Source organism: Lactuca saligna, chromosome 4 (assembly GCF_052625555.1).
Source record: "Lactuca saligna cultivar CGN05327 chromosome 4, ASM5262555v1, whole genome shotgun sequence".
Lineage (NCBI taxonomy): Eukaryota > Viridiplantae > Streptophyta > Magnoliopsida > Asterales > Asteraceae > Lactuca > Lactuca saligna.
In genome coordinates this window covers 148,961,808-148,966,379 of record NC_136420.1, presented here as the reverse complement: position 1 = coordinate 148,966,379, position 4,572 = coordinate 148,961,808, and positions in this window count along the sequence as shown.

Here is a 4,572-nt window from a genome sequence, read left to right as displayed (position 1 = left end):
GATTACCTGGAGAGATAACTCGAAATGATGAATGATAGTTGGGCGGTCCGGATAGACTGAAGGCCGGTAGGCGTACCAGTCAGGCTGAAGGCTCGGAGGATGGTCCAGCCAGACTGAAGGCCTTGGAGGGCGGTGCAGATTGGGTGAAGGTTCTGAGAGTGGTCCAGATCGGCTGAAGGCCTGGTAAGGCGGTCCAGCCACGCTTAAGACTCTGCAGGTATTATTAGATCGATTCGAGGAAATGGATTGAGTATGTTGCGATGTTTTAGCATTAGAGGGTCTGGCCCCGGGTATTGATCTTGATTAGTGGAGATGGTGCAGGCCTCGAGAGTCCTTACGGTGCGGGTTCAGAGCATGTGTGTTGCACGGATAGCGGTTATGCTATAAAGGAGTGGTGTAGCGTTGGGCGAGCACCGTGGCACTTGTCGTAGTGACAAGGCGGCCAAGTGGATTTCCTTGGTAAGGAAAGAGAGATTAACGTAGCTTCGAGACGGAGAGTAGGTTCACGGAAGTGAAAGCAGCAGCACAGAGTTACGATTGGAGTGGTCCAAATTATGTTCATTGAGCAGCGTGATTGCGGCAATGGTATGGGATCACTTCCGGTTTGGGTGTCTGCTGAGGTCGCGGAAGGAATTTCGCGGGTGTAGAGCCAAGAGGCTCGGAAGGGATGCAAGAATGGAGTCTTGGACTCCCAGTTTGATTCTGATCAAGGAATTGTGGATGTAGTGGTGGTTCATCCTGGGGAAATGATTGGAGGTGTCTTCAGTGTATCGGGTTTTCCCAACCCGAGGATGCTAGGGCCAGTTCAATGTGGTTATGAGATTGCGGTGGAGAACTCGTGGAAGTTGCTCAAAGGCTGAAGCATGTGTCATCTTGTCAGAAATAAAGGTAAATATGGTAAAGTTGGGTATCGGATTTTGATGGTCGAGTCTTGAGGAACCTGGTCCGGTGAATGTCAGGTGGTGCATTGCGGGGGTAGTTCTGGAGTAGAGTGGCCGCAGGCTTCAAGGAAGAAGCCTAATTTAAGTGGGGGAGAATTATAATGCCCCGTTCCTAAGAGTACCTAATTGTGAGTTCCCGGGATTTCAGAGAAATGGTATTTTAGTTATCTTGTGGGAAAAAGTGGAAAATGGGGCCAAGTATGAAAATTGAAGACTCGCCGAGTACGCCCAGCGTAATCTGGGATTACGCCCAGCGTAAGGGCGTACGTGATGCGGGTGAAAGGATGAGTACGCCCAGCGTACTCTCAGAGTTCTAAAACCCTAAAATTAGGGTCAGCCACTATATAAGGAACATGTTGGTTCATACCCTAGCCTCCATAAGCTCACCCTTAACCTCAGAAATCCTAGAAACCCGTATTCCTTCCATTATTGGGTGTGTTTGGTCTTGGAAAGCTCATTTAGGCAAAAGAGAAGCTAGAAGAAGAAAGGAGAAGTTGTCAAAGAAGGAGAGGAACGATTGGAGCTTATAGATCTGGAAAGATATCATCCTTTGGAGCTTATTTGAGGTATAAAGCTTCTTGCTTGTCAATTATTTTGCATAGATCTAAGTGTTGGGAAGTTTTGGCATCATTCTTGTCCCAAAAGTCCTCATCTTGATTCATGCTATGTGTTGGCCGAGATTATCTATCCTTTTAGACCTTTGGAGAGGTCTTAAGTGAGAAAAATGAGGTCCCAGGGCTGTAGTTGTTACATGTGTGAGATATATAGGTCTTAATGATTTAAGACCTTGGATTAAGAGCTTTGTGGACTTCCCAAGTGATAAAGTTTGGGACTTTATGAATTTTAATCATATTTGGCCTAAGAATCTAAAGTTTGGGCTTAAGAGCTTAAGCCATTAAGTCATTATGTGAAATTGTTGAGCAACAAGGTTACGCCCCGCATAACCTTTGAGTACGCCCCGTGTAGAGAGTATTTTCCCCAATTCCCTTCAGCGAATCAATGTTGTACGCACAGCGTACCAGAGAGGGTACGCCCAACGTACTCCCCCTGTTGGATTTTCCATTTTGGGCCTTAGAGTTTGGGCTGCTTGTATATGGTCGTGTCTGGACATTTTGGCTAGAGTGTTGTGGGCCCATCTGTTTTTATAGATCTTGAGTTTAGTCCCTTTTGATGAGGTGGGCCCAATTTAGTAAATTGGGCCAATAGTGGGCTTTGCTTAGGACTTTTGGACTTTGGGCCATTAGTGGGCTTGGGAGCTTACCTAGTGTGGGCCAGATTGAGTTAAGGGTAAAATGGTCAATTTACCATTGGAAGAGTGTTGTACTTGGCCTAATGTTTATTTTGTTATGATGGCTAGTTTGGGATTTTCGGTGAGTCGGTGATTGGGGAATCTGCTTCTTCAGTTCAGAGTTTCGACGGTGCGAGGTGAGTTATCCTCACTATATAAGCAGGGTCTAAGGCACCAACGCCGGCCCTTTATCGGATTGAGATCCGAGTATTTGTTGTTATGTTATTGCTTTGATACGTTTGCATCCTAGTAGCTAGGATGGTATATGCTAGTGACCGGTTAGGTCGGTATCCTGGTTAGGATGATGATATGTTATGTGATCTGTTTGATCGGCTTGTTGACTGTGAATTCTTATATGATTGTATGTTTATGTGCACATGGTTGTTTGGACTAGAGTTAGGTTGAGGCGGGTCCTGCTTTGTGTTGTAAGCAAAGATACCCAAGGCGGACCGGTTTTCCCGAAGGCCCAGTGAGCGGTCCGGATAGGCTGTAGGCCCCATGAGGGCGGACCAGACATGCCGAGGCTCGGAGAGTGGACCAGGCCGACTGAAGGCCTGATGCGGGCGGACCAGTCATATTGTAGACTCAGAGAGTGGACCAGGTGGGTTGAAGTCGGTGCGGGCGGACCAACCACACTGCAGACTCGAGGGACATGACTAGACTCGGAGGGTGGACCCGGTGGACTGAAGGCCCAATACGGCGGACCAGTCACACAGTAGACCCGATATGCATGGTTGTTTAATGATCAATTATGATATGATATATTATATCTGTATGGTATATGTGGTTGGTATGTTGGGGGTATCTCACTAAGCTTTCGGGCTTACAGTTGTGGTTTAATGTTTTTCAGGTTCTTTAGGAGACCGTGGCAAGGCGAAGGCGTGATCGTACCGCTCCTCGTGTTTATGTTTTATGTTATGTTTCTGGGAATACTCTGATAATAAATGTATTGAAAACCTTTTTGTAAAAACTTAAAGTAATTGGGATGTTTTTAAAAGTTAAAAATTTTTTGAAAATTTTTGGTCGTTACATTGTGGGATTTTAAATGAAACAAAAATGGATTGTACCTTCTTGATCAGTTCATCAAGTTCATTAATCTGCACACTGAGAGGCTTCGCTGTAAAGCACACATCCTCTCACTCCTTAGTCACTTCGTTTCCACCATCAGTATTATATCCCCTCATTTGGGATACATATGTCACCATCAAGCATCTTCCACTAGCGTCACCACTCTTCGCCACATAAGCCTTTCCATGAATAGGCTTTCTCACTTCATCATCTTCTAAGTCGGTTGACCATACCTGTACACCACCGAACTCATCATCATCTACCGAACCTTGCACAAATAAATCATTCATGGAGGGATTAGTAGCAGCTTTCTTCCTTTTATTCTCCTCTGGTCTTTTCAGGAGACTCGCTTCTTCATCCTTCTCTCCCATTTTCTTCAACACACAATCTTTTGCGTAGTGATTTTTCCCTCCCCAGTAAAAACAGTTGATACCAGAATCAGCTTCACCCTTCGCTTCTTTCTTTGGTTCTTCAACCTTCAGCTCCTCTTTTGCTTTCTCAGAGCTGTAGCTTCCTTGCCAATTTCGGTTCTTGTTGGTAGGAAACTTCTTCTTGATGAACCTCCTAGAATTTGCTACCATAATGGCATAGTCTTCAGATGTCAGATCGTAGTCACCCAAATTCATATCTTCTTCTTCATCTGCTGCGCTCTTACCCTTTGACAGAAGGGCCAAGGACCCAAAGTTTGAAACCACGCTTTTCTCTTGTAACACAGTCTTTTCCTGGGATTTCAGAATCCCCACAAGTTTCGCCAAAGAATATGACTTAAACTGCTCATGTGCTTTAACTATCGACACAACCGCTCTCCATTCGAGTCTTAAGCCATTTAAGAAAGTGACCTTCTGTTCGATGAGATTTCTTTCTATATCATGTTTGATCATCTTACTGAGAAGATGATTGAACCGATCGAACGTTTGTGTAACAACCTCCTCTGGCTTCTTCTTGAACTCTCCAAATTCTAAGAGAAGTAAGGTCTGAATCGAGTTCTCCAGATATTCATCTGTGGAATATAGTTCTCACAGCTGATCCCAGATTTCCTTTGTTGTACCACAAGAACTTACCAATCGAAACATGTCAGATTGAAGGGCGAATCGAATTAATCTCAATGCTTTAATGTTGCATTGGAACTTTTCCTTTTCGTCCTGAGCGATGTCCTTCACATCTTTTAAGAGATCATTGTACTCCTTCTGAGTTTTAATGATTCTTGAAGTGCTTGAATGAGTGAATGGGCCAACTGTGATTGCTTCCCATATCAAATACCCATTATCTTCCGAT